General features: G+C 41.3%; 1 protein-coding gene across 2 annotated transcripts in view; it reads right to left on the bottom strand.

Moving 5' to 3' along the window:
* The window catches only part of Nmdar2 (NMDA receptor 2), a 78,473-nt gene that overhangs the window by 37,227 nt on the left and 21,395 nt on the right, over positions 1 to 19,851 (bottom strand). The window contains exon 1 of one of the 2 annotated variants that reach the window (XM_065485107.1): positions 6,499 to 6,655. The exons of the other annotated variant lie outside the window; for it this stretch is intronic. The gene's annotated coding sequence lies outside the window, so the exon portion shown is untranslated. Of the gene's footprint in view, positions 1 to 6,498; positions 6,656 to 19,851 lie in introns of those variants that run through there. 2 annotated transcript variants of the gene reach the window in all.

Below are 19,851 nucleotides of genomic sequence, written 5' to 3'. Positions count from 1 at the left end.
AAAAATAAACAAGGCAACCCGATAAATGGAATTTTGCAGGTATCAGCGATAATCAATTAATAAAAGAGCACGTTGCATATTGACGAAGGATGAAGAGATTAATTTACTCCTGAGTGGTTACTTGGTGGGTAACTAAATTAAAAGAGCTTTTAGCATTGTTTGGATTTTAAATAGTAAAAAGGTACATTGCCAAAAAGTATGGTAGAGGCTTTGAAGCGACGACCGTGAGTGGAAGTATACATGGTGCCTTTTGAAACTAAATCCAGCTGCGGATGATCAAAAAACGAGTGCGAGAGCCGCTCGGTTGGGAATATCGCGTCGCTGCCTTCCCAAAAGACTCGCGAAAAACAGTTTTCATTTAAAAGGTCCGCATCGCATACCGACGCAGAGATCGCACGCACGCACGCACGCAGACAGACAGAAACAACGCAATGCATGCAGCTAAAATATCAGATGACGTCAAGCGCGACAACACAACAATATTGCTGGAAAAGTGAATGAATAAAGAGATACAGACGACTGGTGAAAAGGGTGGCACACGGTAGAGAACACACGGAGTTTATTCTGTCAATCGTCGGGCTCAAACTCGTGTTTCGTTAACTCCGTTTTATGACAGGCAGGTGGTATGCGCGATAAATTGAAGAATAAATCAATTGCCTTCTTTTCCAAGGCGGCAGGCACTTCCGTTTGTCGCTTTCGCCCTTTCAATTCCTCTCTAGAATAAAGTGTTTTTTTCAAGTCTCCCTGTGCAGGAAGGGAATTAGATTTGTTAATGTCACGACCGACACGTCAGAAGATAAAGAATGCTGTGTGCTATGTATGTTACAAGTTCCAAGGGAAAAAACATGGATTATCTTTTAATTTTACGTTTTAGTTTTACTGTGGAGCATTTTCTAGGCTGTCTAACTGTCAGTTTAGCTTGCAAAACTACATAAAGATATTAATTGTTTTTTTCGCCTTTTGTACTATTTGTTAATGCTTATACATTTTCCCAAACTTAATTTGATTTGGAACTACAGAAAAAACCTTTCTAACCATTTATTATTTTTATGAACTTATTTAAATTTTTATTAAAAATGGTTTTAGTTGCAATTATGCTGCAGTTAAAATAACGTGCTAAAAATAATTTTTAAATTAAATGTTTTCAAAGGTTTATAGCTTATTAACCTACTTATTTAAAAAGTTTTAGAAACTGCCAATTGCCCTGAAAAAAGAGCAGGCTGCTCTCATTCCCTAGGTCTCCAGCAGACGTGCTTGATTCCAGCAAGGGCAAAAAGGAGCCGGACAAAACAAACAGACAAAGCCTTGAGTAAAGGCCAATTACACTTAATGACTGGGGCGAATAAACAACGAACAGACGGGTTTTAAGGCGATTTCACCGGCAAAGTCAGAGTACGAAGGAAATTGCCCAAGCACTCGGCTGGTAATGTATGCAGCCGACACGGCGGAGTCGATTAAATTCGGCTCGATCGTAATCAACAGCCGCCGCCGCACCCATTGAAATTAAGTTGTCGCCCGACGCCTTCGCCCAGCGTTTGTCAATCGACGACGCGCATAAATTTGCGGCTGAACAGCAGGCGGAATATCGAATTGACACATATTCTTGCGTGCAACATGGACAAAAGAGTGATTAATCTGCTCCCTTAAGAAGATTCGATTAGCCCTTTGCAACTTTTCCCCTGGGACGGCTGTGAGAGCGTGTGAGTGTTTATGGTTGAGCAATAAAAGGAAACGCACGAGCAGCTCTTGTCTCTGCGCAGCCCGCCCTAAGTGTTGAATTATTTTTGCAGCCGTTTTTCATATTTCCTCGTGCGCAGAAGGCAGTTAAACAGAAAATGAAAGTGCACGGAAACCTGCCAGCGAGATAGTAAAAATGGTCATGAATCCACGCGCCAAGCGCCGTCTTGGCGCTGATTAGTGCTTCTCTTGCGTCAGAAAACATTTTAAGATATTCCACCATAGCAACGCGCACTGTCACAGAAATTTTCGTCGTTAGCGGCAGCAAACTTGAATAATGCATTAGCGTCAAAAGAAGAATTTTCGCACCGTGTAATGGACGCGACGAAAATATTATCATTCTGCTGAAAGTGCAGTTTTAAATTTATGGTTGGCAGAAGAAGTGTCTCCAAACCAGTTCCTTAAGTGGAGAAATTTAAATTTAAAAAAAGTTTTTTCGCACGTTTGAAGGCAAAAAAAATTACGGCAACGCATGCAAATATTTTCGATGCAAATCTCTGAAAAATAATGAGCATAATTATCGCTCTCCAAAATAATGCCAACGCGTAAAATTGGATTAAATTTGACATTCGCGTCTGCGAATTGAATGTATGCCAATTTATGTTTTCATTCAGATGAAAAATGAATTTCATCTGCCGCATGAAAACGACCAAACAAACAGCGGGCGGTGGATAATACATAATCGATTGCTTGCCAATTTGATCGGCATTTTTCTTGAATTGCTCCCTGTTGTTCAAATTACAGACGTAACTCTCCACTGATGGTTCGATTACTGAAAAAGCAGGCTTTTACGTTAATGCGTCCAACGCCATTTAACAAACAATGAAAGCAACTACTATACCGGCCGCCAGTAGTGCACGACAGTCAATTTCACTTCCCTTTCGCTAATAGCAGCAGCAGTAGAATCGAAAGAATAGCTGACTTTTGCTTCTCGCCTTTTATCTGGCGCCAGGCATCATTTCATTTCAACCTACCCTCGCGCACCGTTCATACAATCAACAGCCTTGATCAAAAAAGAGTCGCAGATAGTGATACATGTTCAACTCAATGACTGAATTGATATTTCGAGGCTGACGAGGGTGCCACGCGTATTTTCCTTGTTTGCGTATGCGAATAAGCATAACATGCGTTTATAAAAACTCGGTTCGGAAAATATTTTGGGTAGTTAAGTGGTTTCCAACGAATATCCTCGGGTCAAATGAAAAGTTTATTGAAGTTTTTTTTTAGTTTTATGTTGATTGCCACTTGCGGCATTTTAAAAAAATTTGATAAAAATACATATACTGTCTTTACCCACTCAAACATACCAATTCCATAGTTTTATATGAAACTTCACAGCCTTGTGTATATTAATTTTTAATTGGTATTCCATAAAAATTAAAATTAGAGGTGCCTAAAACAGAAGGAGCAGCCCGCAGGTGCTTTTGTTTGGGGATGCGAACGTGTCATAAGTAGGTTAAACACACGATATGGCGGAAAAATGGGCAATAAAACGGGCTCACTCGTTTACGGCCGATCCAGCTTATTTACGGCCGGCTGGACAATCCCTTGTTGACTGCCCGCTCGGGCAGGCTGGCCCTGCACTCGCTGTTTATCGCGTGCGCACTCGGCGATCGTCCCACCCGCCCAGGTCAACGTGTGTTTGCCCATAAGCCCCAGTGCGCATTTACATCCAGCGTACACGTGCACAAGGACTGACGCCAGTTTGTCTCTGCAACCGCGGCCAATCTGATAATTCTGTGGCAGTGCACAGCTGATGAGGAAAACAAAGCGCAATGAAACACTAAAATGGGACAGTTGAAAATTCACGTGCAGGATGCTGTTGCATAGTCAATAGATATTTAAAAAAAACCCTACAATAGATTCAGGGCGTTCCACTGATTCACATGATATGCACGGAATCAGAGACGGTTGATGGAAAACTGTGTTCCGAATGATTATTGTTATTTTCAGGCATGTTTATAATGTGAGACTTAGATTTTAAAATTTATTCTCATAAATATTTTTCTTATATTTAGCGTATTTTTGGTGCTCACTTTGAATGGCATCCTGAAAGTGAAGGTTTTTTACATTTGACTAAAAAACAGGAAAGTAATGATTCTCGGAATCGAACCCAATGGCAAACAGCTCCGTTTCGGCCCATTTTGTTGACTCTATTCCCCTTCGCAACTTATTGAACTAAGTGAAGTAACTAAATAGCAGCTCTTTCTTCTAAGTTTAATCAAATGCCATCGGTGTGACTCGATCCATTCAATAAATTTCAAGAAAATTCACTTCCATACTTGATTGAATTTAATACTCTTCGAATTTTGAAAGAAACTGCAAGATTTTTTATTATTTTGTCATTGGAATAGTAGCAGGAATAGCCAGCCAAGCATTTTGAGTCAATAATGCAAGTTGCCGGCTCCAGTCGAGCTATTCTTGGATATTGACGCTCCTAGAAAAGCAAAACATTTATACAACCTTGGTTTTATATTTTGAAGATGTCGCCTTGTGAAAACAACAATTTGTTTCTAAACATACAATGCTGTGCATCCCACTGAGACTATAGCTGACGAAGGCTCAATTTCAGTGCCGGAGTGTTCTAGAGAAAGTGATGTTAATGGTTTCAAAACACTTTTCACGCTTGCAGACATGCGAAAACTTTTAAGTTTTTAGTCATTTAGGAGTTTTGTGAATTATCATATCAGTTTTAGCAGTGTTAATTACTGGTTTACAAACACAGTCCCTGTGCCAGCGCGTTTTAAATTAAATTTTAATTGAAGTAATTAACATCCAGGTAAACAAAGATGGCGCTTTTTGCTTGAGCGTATTACAACGAAGAATAATTACTACACGGCAGACTACATGAACTGTTTGCACAAGCATTCCAGATCGATTGGCAAATTCTCTCACTCGTGGTAAATGCTGGCAACATTAAGATATCCGCGATGAAACACCATCAAAACTTTCTCCACACTCGGGAGGAAACGCGAGTTGCTTCTCAGCCCGTTGGCAGTTTAGATGCAAATTTAAAAGCGTTCCGCTCGCTGACTTTCGATTCAATTACGCCGAAATACTTAAGCCACCGAAATGATTGAATTAATTACACGTGCCGAATTCGGCAAGTGTGCTGACTGGGGCAGCACAGCAACCTGCAAGCTGCTCGACAACTGATACGCCGCGCTATCTCCCGGTTCACAGACATCGCTTTCTCTCTCTCTCTCCGGCCGGTCCAACGTGCAGCTAGCAACAACATCAAGAGCAGCCGGTGCCTCCGGTGTGAGCAAAATAAATACACACGCAGCCGCGCAAGTAATGTGTAGGTGGATTTGGTCTCTCGGTTTGCGAGCTGAATATTAATTATACCTGCTCCGTCTGCTCTCCGCTTGCCTACTTCCATTGAAATAAATTCGATCGCGAGGAACTCGATTTGCATTCCATTTGCGCCGGAAAATCCAATACGGCTCTCGTGCCGATTGTTGTGCAAAATGCTTTCTGCGAATTTCTAAACAAATTATGCTTGCAGAACCTTGTTTATCGAGTGGAATCACGCATAGCTCGTTGAGGTCTCCTGATTTTCACATACTATATAATCAAATACTCTGGACAGTGCTATAACAATATTCAAATCAAATCGCTGATTACAAATATAAACATGAAAATTTTCCTTCATCACTCCTCGCGGAAAGCAGCAGTATTAAATCAGGCTTTTCCTTACTGAATTCTAAAGAAAATATTAATTTCCAGTGTTGGAAAAATACCAACTTGAGATTTAATCTAAAGTATCACTAAAATAGCACGCATTTTATTTCTATTTTAATTTTACTAGACTCTTTGCGGACTCTAAGTTCTTTTTTTGCATAATATTACTTCTCTGTCTTTGATGCATTGAAATGGAATGAGCTGCAACCCGCGCGATAGAGCTGCTCGGCGGCACAGTTTCACTCGCCGACTTTCTAGGACGAATTTGTCCCCGCCTTTCCCGATGATTTCATGTAATGTGTTTGTACAAGGAAGTGAAAAAGCGGCGTGTGCGGCAAACGCTTCGATACACATTTACATTTTGCATGAGTGCCTGTTTGAACGCTCTATACGCTAAAATATCGCGTGAAAAAGGGAATCGCGCATTTTGACTTTTCTCCTCTGTCTATCAGCGAAATTTTCGAATACTAAGCAGTAAATATTTGGGACTTAACCTTACTTCAACAAAATATTAAATTTGCTTTGTTGATTTTTATCTTGTTTTTTTTTTAATTCCTCCACGTAAAAAATGTCTCTGTCGTCGCGAGTACGATTAGTTTCGGATATCCTGCCTTTCACACAGTCTCTCCATTGTTCTTATGAGTAACCATCTGTTAACCATTCAAACACACATCTACCAATCGATCAGAGCAAACAACACCTAAATGTCAGTTGACCTAAATCAAACCACAGAAATCCAAGGTAACTATATGGGACTATTTGTTTATTAAAAAAATACGATTGAATTTATTTAGAAGTAACAGCTTCTTTCCTCAAGCTAAAACTCTAACAGTAATTAGAACAACAACAATAACACCAAACAACCATCATGAACCACTGCAGTGAAGCTGCGGAACGCATGCACTCGGTCGCACTGGGTCTTGGAAAAGACGCATTCGCACAACATCTAAATTGAAGGGGGTAACACAGTATGAACAAACAGAGGACAACAACAACGAGAGTGTCGGGCGCAGGTGGTGGACGGGCACACATTTAGGCCAGAACGCAAGGGAGGACACAGCGAAAAGAGTGAATGACCTGCGGCGGCGGCCGAAGAGAAGAAGGACGACTGCTGGCGAACTCATGAGGTCGGCATGCTCGGCCAACAGAGAAAGGAGGAGGAAGGACAGAGAGAGAAAGAGAGACAGCGGCACTTTGGCAGCCAGCCCGAAAGAGACGAAAGACCCAACCCTTGCGCTCGGCACCCCCGGTCCCGATCGTAGGCATGCGCCCCTCGCGGGCCCGATGCGAATGTGTGCCACAGCAGCACAAGCCCAACCGACAGGCCCCAGCTGTTTCCATGGCGACGCCAAGCGGCCCTATACGCTCCCGCAGTCATGCCCGATTAGCCGACTTGGACTTCTTTCGGCGCCAAAATATACACGCAGGCACATACTGGGCAAAAATTGCTCGAGAGGCCTGTTGAGGGGCGTGATTGATGCGGCGCAAGTGACGCGACAAACGGGCCCGATCAAACTTTTTACCCGGCATTCCTTTGATCGGCTCGAGGGGTTTTGTCGGTTGATTTGGTGGTGAGTCGGCTAATCGACGAGGTGAGAGGTTTGGCTAGCGCAAATCCTTTTTATGGGCCTTCGAGTTCGATAAGGTCAAATTTATAGATAGTTTGTCCAGGTGAATGGGAGAGGAGCGAAAAGGCTTCGAGTAAATGAACAATTTAATTCACATATATTATTCAACTTGAGCATTATTAAGTTCTTCTATATATGCGAGCAGTTCTTGTGGTATAATTTTGATGAGATTACATTAATTTTAGTGCGGCACATGACCACATTAATTTCGTGTATCTTTTTGCACGTCTTTGCAGTAACGCCTTGTCAATCCTTCGTACATTTTTTAATAGCTTTTGGGTTTGTAATATTTGATAGGATTGGATAGAACTTAGCTATAGAGGGTGTTCAAACTGAAGGGAGGGACAGTTGCTGTGTAAAATGATACCCGTACTTTTTGGTTCTGGTTGCTAAGTGACGGAACCCCTCACGATAGGAGTCGAAATAAAAAAGAGTCGAGACCACTGAAATATGAAACAAGGACGAGGTCCGAGTGTAATTTTACACTAAAAAGTAAACTAATTTCTCACAAATTTGGTCTTTGTGGTCTTTGACATTTTATACACTCTCAACTTCTCTTGCCAACTTCTCATATGAAATGAAATTCATCAATAGCCAAAAAATATCTCGAACCTCAACTTACAAAGAAGGAAACCTCTATCGTGCGGCGTAAATTTATTGTAAGCAGACGCGCGCATACGTTGTGCGCACCCACTTTCTTGTGTACAGTACAACTAAATTACGTTTGGCACGCGCCGAGTGACGAAATAACTTGAATATTTCCGCCAACCTCAAGTGACTGCCTTTGGGCAAATTGAAATAGTGCGAAACTGCGGCTTCGACTTCCTTTTGAAAACAAGGCAGCCTCGCACTCATTTCGGTCAATGGTCACCGGAGGGGAACCAATTCGATTAACTAAGTGAAAAGCGTCGTGTTGTCCCGCTGAGTGGTGTTGCGCTCGCGAAATTCGCAACTGCGCTGCTGGCTGAGAGTGGGCTACTTACTACACGTGCCGTCCATTTGGGCTGATCGAGAGGCTGTGAATATTATTTTTTTTGTTAGGATGCCGTCGTCGTAACGATGCTTTGAGGAAGGCGACGCTTCATCGCTACAAATATCGGGCTGGGAGCATTCCGCTCTTTAGCGTTTTCGGGAAACATCCAGCTTGTATGAAAATTGGAGGTCCAGGAATTCCAATTGGTTTTTGTCGCGAAATTTTAGACTTTTGATGAAAATCAACATGATTGAATTTCAAGAGGACCTTGAAAGGGCAGCAGCAAACAACATTTTGCATTTTTATCCCTCCAGCCTAAGGATTCAACAATCCTGTTGCCCACAAAGTTAATTCCTATGACGGGGTAGAATATCTGGCCTAATGTTGGGTCCACGTATCTTCTACCCTTACGCTAGTTTGAGGTTGATTGAATAATTATTTGTGGAATCAAGCAACAATTTTCCCTTACAATGTGCAATAATCGACTTATGGGATTCAATAACAACTAAATTCCGAAATTTTCCAAAATTAAAAAAATGTTTTGCTCGGTTTCTTCTAGATATTAATTCTTCCAGTTCAACGGTGAACGGTTTTTGTGTTAAATTTTCTCTCTGGAAAAATGAATCATGATTTGCGATAGGAAACAATGCATCCGCTTAATCAGCTTGCAATCTTTGGAGCCGAATTTCTCTGATATTTAAACATAACTCTGTATTTATTTTTGAATGTTCTAAAGTTAAATAAAAATGTAATTAGAGTTTGAATGATTGATAAAATTGAAATATGGAAGCAAATACAATCCGAATTTTTGAAGTTTCGAATTTACGAACAATTTTTTGTTTGAAGAGCTTGCACCTGCTCTCTTATGCAGCTTGAGTAAAAAGCAACACATTTTAAGATTATATCTAGAAATTCGCTGCACTAAAGGTGTTATCTGTTATTGGGCTTTTTTAATTTCAGCACAGCATAAGCACTATGATATTTTTGCTTATTGATAGTCATATTTTTCTTCCATCAAAAAGTTTTAGAAAAGGTTACTATATATTATAAAATTTCCCTCTTTTATGGGCATTAAAAATATCATAACTCCTTTAACATAGATACTATCGTTTCGCAAACTAGACGAATGTTCGCGTTTATTATAGGAAAAATAACTTTTTTAACCTTAGCTAAATTTTTTCAGGATTGAGAGTGACTACTGCCAAGAAAATCAAAGCCTTTGTCTACATTCCGATGAGAGTGAAATCCCCAGGCAAGATAAATTGCAAAAATAATTTGATTTTGCAGGCTCGTGCGCACCACCAGGCGTCGGTGCGCAGGACCACGTTAGTGTCTGAGGCGGACGCGTGCGGCGGCAGCTGACGACGCAGCCAGCCGTACACACCGCCACGGATGGATCGGAATCGTCGGCTGCACGCGTTGATAGCAGCAGCACCGATGACAAAAATCGATCTCGGCTCATCATTTTGCACGCATTTGTGCTTTTTATTAGATTTGCAGATCGGTGATCCGAACGCGGGTGTGTCAGTCGGGCACCGCGGGCGAGATCGGGGACAAGCACCCTCCGCGGAAGGTTAATATTTCGATACTCGGCTGCTAGTTTTATTAGGCGAGAGCGGCAAGTTAACGTCAATCAAGAGAGTGCATAATGGCCCGTGAAAAGCCAGGCGAGAGCCGGTGTAATGAGATTCGGAACGAGCTTGTAAAACGAGAGCAGACGAATTCAATTAAACGCTTTGCGACAGCCGCGGGCAAGGATATATTAAATAATCAGTTAAACTGGAAATTAATATTTAATGCGCTCGCCTTAATGGGTCCTTTGCGTAATTTAACGAGCATATGTTACTATCAAACAGCTTTTGTTGCATATTCTATGAGTAAAAATTAGCTTTTAAACTCGAGTGAAATTGCTTCTAGATGAAATTCTTCTCACAAGGAAACAGTTGGGATTAAATTCGAGCAGCCTGTGTGACGTGATGTAAACCAATTTCAGTGAATACTTTTCGATTCGATGATTTCAGCGATGTATGAAGCTTTGAAAAAATTGACCTCAGATAATATGTAAAAAATATTTTAAATACAGCTGAAGTCTTCCAATATCTGACGAGACGAATTATTGATCGATGGGCCATAATGGCATTTAAAAAATTTAAAATTCCAGGCTCAACATCTCGACATCTTGTATAATATATCGCAGAGCGAAATCTGTACATTTTTTTGGAATTCTTTTTATTACTTTTTTTACAAAACCAAAATTACGCAATTTTTTTCCTTTTTAGCACCAGCATAAACTTGCCGCTAGCTGGTTTTCGCACCTTTCCAGCGGCTTTAGGGTCAAATGTATGGCGTTTCTATAAAAGACCTTGGTGCGGAGAGGCGAAAGATGGCCACATTGGTGACATTGGGCTCCTCTGCGCCCAATCGGACACTATGCTATATCCGCTTGGCTGTGTCATTGGGATTCGGTGAGCTGATATATCCCACGGGAAGTGATGCGAGCAGAGGCTTATAAATATTCATAAGCTATTCGAGCCATTCAAGATTTTCCAGGCCCAAATCTTAACTTTGCTAGATATTAGAAATGACAACATCGACTGATATGACTTGTTAAATAGTGCCTAGTCTGTCAAAATCATCACAATTGAAGGAAAACTGGCTTCAAAATAGTTTCCAAGTTAAATCTCAGTAGGAATTGAGCACCTTTGCACTTTTGAGCACCATAGTTTTCCAACACCTAGTGATCGTAGAAAGGTAATCGCGACTTAAATAAAATTCCCTACTAACTAAAACATTGCGAAGAGTTCCCTTGTCAGAACATTTTTTAGGTTTTGCCCTATTTTTTAATTTGTATTTGGTACGCACTTTTTTGATCAGAGCATCCTCACATTGAGCATTCCAGAACGGAACAAATCCATCAAAACTGGTACCCACCAGTTTGCTTAATTGGAAACTGCTGTTCAAATTTGTGCAATTGTCTAATGAACGCGAAATTTCCTCTCTTTCTCTCAACGCAACCGTTTGATAAACAAAAGTTCCAATTCGACAAAAGTAAACAGTGTGTTCATACGCACGACTCGGATCTCAATTAATATAGGAGCGTGATTTGGCAACTCAAACATTTGCACATTATCTCCCCCGAGCTGAGGAAACAAAGAAATCACCAAACTTTGTCTCGTTCGAAGCACTTTGCTTGCACGGCTAGAATAAAAAGCAGTCTTAACTAATCTACGACTTTCTCCCACTCGTTTCCCGAGCCAGATATCAACAGTTACGACCTCCGAGTGAGTGCTCTTTGCAAACTCAGTCTGTGCAAGTTCTCGTCCATGAGCCACCCTTTCAGCCCTAAAATCTAATTCGACGCCAACGTTAATTTGATTGCCCATTCGCATCACCGCAAACCCCCGTCGGACGCTCGTCTGCTTGGGTAAATCAGGCCGCAGCAGCCTCAGAATCGCGATGAATGTCGCTGTGCGCGGCATCGACATCACACCCTGGTCATTCTACCTTCTTATCTTGCAGCCAGCTCGCGCAACTTTTAATTGACCGTCATAAATTATTGAGCTTGCAATCATAGTGATTGCGCGAGACCTAGAAAGACGGTGGCAGCGGATTGTGTGTCAGAATGGCGGTAGCTGCCCATCGACCTTGTTTCCGTCCAACCATTTACCGTTGGGTGCCCTTCTCAGCTGCCTCCCTGTGCCAATGCTTCCTTCCTCTTTTATTAACACGCCTACAGTTTTGTGGCACTTTTATTCCCTGCTTTTTGCCAATTGAAATCCCGGAGTGATTACAAGCAGGAAGTCCGGAGAACACGGTACAATTTGTTTCCTGGTATTGAATGATTTAGTGTGTGTTTGTATGGAATTGGGGCAGGTATACTGGGGATTTAATGTTTTCCCTGTGCTGCAAAACTTTTGATTGCAATGTTGAAACGCCATATCAACTGAATCGATGCTAACACAGTACCACAGAACTGCAATGGAATTATTGCTCATTTTAATCAAAACTGATATGAAAAGTTTCCAAACCATAAAATATCATAGACCTTGTAGCGGTTCCCGCACATGTTGGCGTAAATTAGCTCGTGCCAATCTCAAGTCGGCCACGCGCAGCAGTTCTCGGCTTCCCCGGCGTGCGGCAGAAGTGAGGTAATCTCGGTTGCACCTCAACCTTATAGACAGTCAATATTTTTTAGAACGATTAAATGAATTTGAACAAGGTTCGTGAACATAATTTATAAATAAATTATAAATAAATCAGTATATATAAATATATACTGATTTAAATTGAAAAGCGAAATGATTACCAACAGCCAGCAAATCTACTCGTACATATATATAGTGATTATGAAAATTTATTAACCGCATGCGGTAGAGTAGGTAATAAGGCTCACAACAATTTGTGCTATATTATATCCCAGAGCTCTTTGACGTTTAATTAGCCTGTAAACTGAATAGACGCGTATGGGGTGGCATTTCAAAATCCTTTCAAATTTTAGTGTAGTTCATTCTCCAATTGTTCTTACTGCGGTTTGCTAATTTACATGCCGGTTACTAATAAACAAATAATCTTAAATAAATTAAAACCATGCAAAATTTGTTCAATTGAAAGTAAGAGTACTCAAAATCTGGCACAGCAGCATACTGTTATTATATGTACTCTTGCAGGTGCTTAAATGGTCTGCGTTGCATTGAGTAGCATCCCTTAGTATAGTACGAGTATCTTTTTTAATTGAGAGGTAAATTTTCGGAAATGGGAGCGAGTTAGAAAATCGATGCAAATTATCTCTCACTGACATGCTCCTTTGTTATTGTCCTCATCAGCGTCGCAACAGTTGAATGGAAACGAGATTGTTTGTGGAGCGTAGCGCTCATTTTGTCTCGTCATATGATGAGCTGGAAGAAAGTTACACGGAGATTGGAGGAGCAACAGAGCCTGACTGGCTAAAGCGATCTTTGCGGATGATAAATGGTCCTCGGCACTCATTAATATGAATCTCGGGCATCAATTTTCAGACGCTCTCTCTTTCGCGCGCGAGGCTATAGGGTGACGATGCTTCTGTGATTTATGGTGCGCGTATCGATTGCGGAGCCGCCGCGCGCGTTTTAATTATCACACGTGTTTCCAGTTGACAAGTGAGAAACAACACTAACGGTTCTTTTGAAGTTCCCGGTTCAATAATGATTTCAGAAGACAAAGACGGCTTTACAAACGGGCCCCTTCTCATTTTGAATGAGATACCTGTTGCGATATGCACATATAACGATGCAGCCCTGTAAAAATATAAATTTTGAAACGCACTTGCATTTACTTATTTTTTTAAATAAAGCTCACATAATAGAGCCATTTTCAGAATATCTCAAAATTTCAACTGAACAAGCACATTTAATATTGTACAGAGAACAGCTTTAGAAAAGTTAATGTTTCCTGATTCGTAAAAATGTTGCCAATCTATGTGAAGTGGTTTTTACCAAACTCGATTTACTTTCTTTTGAAATTATGTGGCTCACATTATTAGTTTTCAAGAGTTGTTTTTCTTGAAGTCGGTGCTTTTTGGTTAAAATACTGTAATATGTCTGTTGCAATGAAGAATAAATAAATACTGCATAAATAAATGAGAAGTTTTCTTTCTGAAATACAACTATTTATTTCCAAATTAGAACGTCTTGTTAAAGCCCTCTATTGTTGAACCTTTCCAGCACTTTCCAGCAAGTTTGAAATTGTTTTTTGGCATTCAACTGTCGGTTATCACCAAATAATTAAATTCCATAACAAGCAGTTTTTACTCTACAATATATTCTAACAATTTCTGGTATAGTTATAAGGCAAAAAAGTTCACCATTACTTAGGGGAGGGGGCTACAGTGAAATGCATTAACTAAAAATTCATTTCAACCCAATCAAAGCAGTAATTTTTATGCCTATAATTATTTATTGTATGCAGTTTTTGATAAAAATAGGTTATATCTATTTATTTTAGTAATTTTATATGATTCTCTGTAATTTTTCCTGACTTTTCTTGCATCAAGGGCCCGATTTATAATCTTTTACAATTTTCAGGGGAAACCTAATTTGATTTGACTGTTTCCAGTTATAGTCTTAAACTGGCTTGCTTGATTGTTTGATCTTTAAATTAAATTTAATTCGAAATTGTTCAGTTATCCTTGCTGCTTTTGCAATCATAATAAGGAATTTTTAATACATGCAGATCTCCATGTGTGTCATTATTGAAACGCACGAGCATGCCAGCAAACTCTGTCCGCTGTGATATTGCATTATTTATGGTCATGTAAAATAATCTTTCCTTGACGTTTTTCGTAATAATCCAGAGCTAAGATTTCCTTCATTAAAAAGATAGCAAATTAGTGCTTCGCCATTGTCTCTCCTATCACTGCACAAATAAGCGCCTATTAGTGGTAATTGGCTCGGAAAAGAAGCGCGTTGCGCGTGTTCGGGGGCGTCGACTCGAATGAACCGACCACACAAATGAACAGTCGTGTGTGTGCGATAGTCGGCAATTCATCAGGCGGCAATTAGGCTGCGCACGAATTGAATGGAACGGCACCCGCCGGATTCTGGTCGGTCGGTCCCTTTATTTCTCTTTGTCTCCGGTCGGGCGTGTCGCCTGCAAAGTTCAGAGTTCGCGCGAACGGTCCCCAAGGCCTATCTATATCGATTGGGCCGGCAGACGCGCGAATAACTACTAGACAAGCCGCTTGTCAAATCCCTCGCCTTCGATTGCTCTTGGCTCTTACCTACTCAATACGTCGAGAGACTAGCTTTGTGCGGCCAAGTCAGAAAACCGCCAACATCCACATATCCGCCCTCCAGGTGAATCAGGAAAAGGAGTTAGCTGCTCTGCTTTGATGCATCTATTTCAAGACAACCGCTGGGAAGGAGAGCCGGTATTTCAAGCCACAAAGCCTGCGATGACGACACATACGAGGATCTTAAAAGGCGACGCCACAACCGGCTTTTAAGTTAATTGCAGGAAATTCAGCGCTGTTTTTGGTGCGGAAGAGCCAACAATCAATCTGTGCTAATTAACGAATTAATTAAACTTGATTTCGGGGAAGTTCCAACAAGCATTACCTAACATTTAGATAATTGCCCAAAGTGATCCTTGATGTGGAAAATGATCAAGCTCGAGCGTAGATTTATAACTTTTGCTCTTTAAAACGATCAATTCGCTTCCACCATTGCGATTACTTAAAAATAGTGAGTTATACATTTGATGAAATATAATTTTAAATCTTTAAAGTATGAGAGTTCGATATTTTTCTTTCACTTTTATTAATTATTACACAACGAAAGCAGTCATCGGGGTTTTGATTATTTTAGCTGGAAAGTTGTAAATAGCGATTGCAGCACAATTAATATGTTCGCGAGGTTTAATAATAGTGCAATATTGAGTTATGCCCCCATTATTGGGATTTAGAAAAAACAACATGTACAAGCATTAGCTTTAACGATAAATTATGCTAACAGGGGATCTACAAAAACCGGGTTTTAATTACGACCTCAGCAAATCCAGGCGTCAGGGTAAAAGCATAACTTTTAATTATTAATATTTAGTGTAACAAGCAAACATATCTGGCAACCAATGCGCAATGCTTATGCGCTATGTAACTGATAATTAATCAACACTCACGTCAAATCAAATCATTCAGGTTCCCATAACTGTTACTGGACCAGAACCAAAGAAGTCATATTCAATTTTCACCATTGTCAAATCGAGCCATTATTCACAAGACAAAATTACTACGCTTGCAGTGTCAAGAGCATTTGAAAGATTTATATAAAACAAAACACTTCGAAGTGGCTCGCATTGTTAAGGCACTCTCAGGAGTGTCAAAGCAATGTGAGGTATTTGAGCAGTTCGGAGATCTAATACTGGCTACCCAATGTCAGAGATGGCAAAAAGTGGTTAGTTTAGTGACTCGAATTGCTCAAATTGGTTAACGGGCTGGGAGGCGCACCGGCGCCGACTCGCTACTTGCTGGTTTGCACCTTTCCAGCATGCGTGATTTGGCTTCACGGGACGAATGTCTAGCGTTTCAAAAAAAAGTCCTCGGTGCGGAGGCAAGTAGTGGCCCTTGAGTGGGCGGGGTCCCTGTGCGGCCTGGTGCGCCCATGTTATCCGTTCGCGGTGTTATTGGGACCCGGGTTTCAGCATTCGTGCTAGTGCAGTGCGCGCCCTTCCCGGTCCTCCGGTCCTTGGACAGGGATAAAATGAGCAAAAAAAAAAAAAAGTTGAAAAGAGATGTGAAGACTAACTCGTCAGTTTCAAAAATTCAAAAAATTTTAAAATCATTTGAACAAATTTTCTTTGAGGGCTGGGAAACCTTACTCAACTCTATTTCTGGCATCCTACAGAGAGACTCGATAATGTGAGTTTTCTGCTCCCGCAAGCACACTGTCTAGGGAGACAATGTTGTGAGATTTGATTTTGCTAACAATCATATCCTAAAGTCGAGTCGTGCGCACGCATATCTCGCATTGAGCAAATAAACCGGTACAAAAACAAATAAGCTGCTGGGTGTTTCCGAGCTCAAGCAGCAGAGAACTAGCGAGGGCCAAGTGCTGGAAACGACGTTTCACTCGCGTGAGTCTGTAAAGCAGTCTGCAGCCTCACTCATCTGCACGTTTGCTACTGCCGGGCGAGATAAAAAGTCGCACCAACACCAACAAGGTTCTTGCCAACGTGCGAACAGACGCATTATTTTCTTGTTCTCGCCGGCGCCTAATGACGATCTGCAGTCGAGCGCGTCGAGCAAACACAGGCTCGGTCTTTCATCTCGGCGAATATGCAAATTTCATGTTTTGCTTTCGCAGCCGCGAGTAATTTGACTTGAAATCTAGCTTTGCCGCCGCGTGAAGTAATGCACGTGCGACCATAAACTCCGGGGGTGGCGGTCTTTCTTGGCCCAAGAAAGACTCTTCGTGCCAAAAATTTCGCAAGAGATGACGCTTTTAAATGCAAATTTCTTCTTTATTCGAGCTGCCAGTTATGCAAATAATGCTAATAACAAAAGAAGCTTGCCCCCTTTATTTATGCTTTGCTATGTGCAATAGCTTCTGGATTACAAACGAGCACTGCACTTGTTGAACTAATGAGATTAAAGTTATTAAAATGATTAACCACGGAGAAGAGAACTAGAGAAAATTTTGCAATTAATTTAGGCGCTGTCATACTCGGCCAGTAATTCAAGTTTGAAATTTTTTTTACTATTCGTACAAGCTCTCTTCCGCTACATTCTTTCTGCAAATCATCGATGAAGTGGGAGACTCTCAATGAATTCTGCGCACGCTTTTGTCAACCCATTTCACCCCATTGACCTCTGCGGGCAAAATTTACTCGATAGCCATTCACGGAGCGCTGCAAGGGATTACATAAATTCATTTCATCAGCCATTGTTATGTAATTTAGTGCTGCTGGAAGCATGCCATGTGCATAACACCTCACATCTCGCCGCCGCCGTTGTTTGCGGACGGCGGCCTACTTGCATTACGCTGGCCTGGCGACGAAATATGCAAACGACACCTGCATCGGCGGGCCACGCAAGCATAATTGGCCATTAGCGATAACGAGAGACAGACAAAAGACATAATGCGCAATTATGCAAGCGGCGCTGCAGGCGGTGAGGGAGCGAGAGGCAGGGACAGGGAGGCGAGCACGGGGGCAGCAGCAGCAGCTCGGCTCGCAATCAGGCCAGGCAGGCAGCCAGCACTGCGGCATCTCTCCAGAACGGCGCAAACAACGCCCGCCGAGAATCGTTTCCCAGCCGCCGCTGGAGGATGCTGCTGGCTGGCGCGCGTCAAGCCCAATCTTGGCCCCTGCCTCCGTCGCGGGCGCAGGAACCTCCTCAATTGCGGCCTCAAACTTTTGTGCTGATGATAACCGCAGGAAATGAGCGCAAAGCGACTTTCCTTGCTTGCCGCTTTGTTTCCGTTGCGCATTTCGAGACTGGGACGGATGATCGATCATCCTATCGGCATGCACGTAGCCTTGTGTCATTAAATTTACCTCGAAAACTTAAGACTACGCTGAAAATAAGTAAATTTTTAAAACAGATAAATTTAGTTAAGACCTTCAAAGAAGTAATTTGCAAAATACGCGCCGCCTGAAGTATATATTTATTTAATTTCTTGACATTTATTGATATTATATAATGAAAGTTAGATTAAACTCATTTTGCAATAATTATTTATCAATAATGAAGTGTGAGTTTTAGGCTTCAACGGACATCGAAAAAATATAAGTTGGTAAAAACAAAAACTATTTTTAAATCAGCTATCGCATTTGATGACAACTACTGGACATATTAGCGGGAGGCACAAAAGCTAGTTAGAATTGAGTTTAGACACCTTTTTTGTTGCCCTGATGGTAGGTCTTTTGCTGATTTTTTTCATGAAAACTATAACACAAACAACAAAAGAAATTGCAACAAATAGTCCAACAATCAAGTTAAATTTGACGCATTTTCTTATCTTTCTCTCCTTGAGCAGTGACGACGTCATAGTCTGCCGGCCACTCCTGACAATGAGTATAGTAGAGATTTGGATCAGAAAATCCTGTTACTCCGCAATGCAATTCTTATGGCAGGGTAACAGAATTTCTAACCTATCGTCAGATCCTAATCTCTGCTATCCTTAGCCGTAATCACTTCCTTTGTCCACCGCTTGTCTGTAGATTTCAATGGCGCTCTAATTTTCAGATTATTTTGCCGAGCATATTATAGTACATTTTTTCTCTTTTGATGTATTTTTCCTTTATAACAATAAGATCATTGCTGTTTATCGAGATTGCTCATGCCTTGTCTTAAATCATGTTGCTAACCAGAAATGAGAAGGTCTTTGTCTCCAGCCTAAGGCATGCAACCTGTTTGACATATCAGTTAAGATTTTGCCTAACTTTTTTAACCTTAACTTTGGCTTATGAAATGAATGTTTTAGAATGATATAAAAGAGTTGACATGAATACCGCACTCTTCGGCATTGGTTTTTTAATCATTTTCTATGCCTCTGTGGCCGACGCGCAAGACGGCCTTTGTTCTATCCATCTTTCTCGCAGCTTTGGCACTACATTCTCTCTCTTTGTCTTTTGAGAAGCGGCCAGAGGTATTTTTCAATTTAAACGCCCGCTCACTCACTCACTCGCGTTTGTGTGCGAGGAAAGACGATGAATTCCGCCGGTGCCAACTTTCCTGTTCCTTTAAGCGAGGATTTTTATTATTAAATTAAAAGGGCATAAAACTTGGTCTTTTGACTTGGAAATAAAGAATGGCGGACTATCATTGGCAGGAGCTGCAGCCAGAGTAATGCTATACGATGGAGAAAAAGCCGCGGAGAATGCTGTGCAAAGCTCCAACAGATGAAATGGAAAAATGAGATTTCACAATACAAGCTGCGGAGGAAAATATCGCATTTACGGATATTGCGTTTGTTCGACGCTCCCCGAGTTTATTGGTCGAAAAATAAAGCTTGTATAAATCATTACTGGCTGGGTGGCAAATTTCAGATAAGCCGAAAATGGCGTTTTTGTTTTCAGGCCAACTCAGTGTTTATGCAGAGTTGATTACACATGCAAAATTGGCTCGATTAAGCCACTATATCGCGCTGCTTTTTGACCATCGCTAAATTGTTTGCGCTTGAGAGCAGATTTTAGATAACCTGTTGAGCAAACACGATTCGATGTTTGGGCCAACGAGGGGCTTGTTTAATAATTAAAAAGGTGTCGCCGCTTGGTGCAATGAGCGGATAAATTGGTCTGATGGGAATGGCTCGCCGTGTCGTTGCTCGGCTTAAGGAAAATTGCGTGGACTGCACT

The sequence above is a fragment of the Cloeon dipterum genome, chromosome 3, assembly GCF_949628265.1.
Source record: "Cloeon dipterum chromosome 3, ieCloDipt1.1, whole genome shotgun sequence".
Lineage (NCBI taxonomy): Eukaryota > Metazoa > Arthropoda > Insecta > Ephemeroptera > Baetidae > Cloeon > Cloeon dipterum.
Note: the sequence above shows the minus strand (reverse complement) of the source record. Positions and strands in the feature narration are given on the sequence as shown.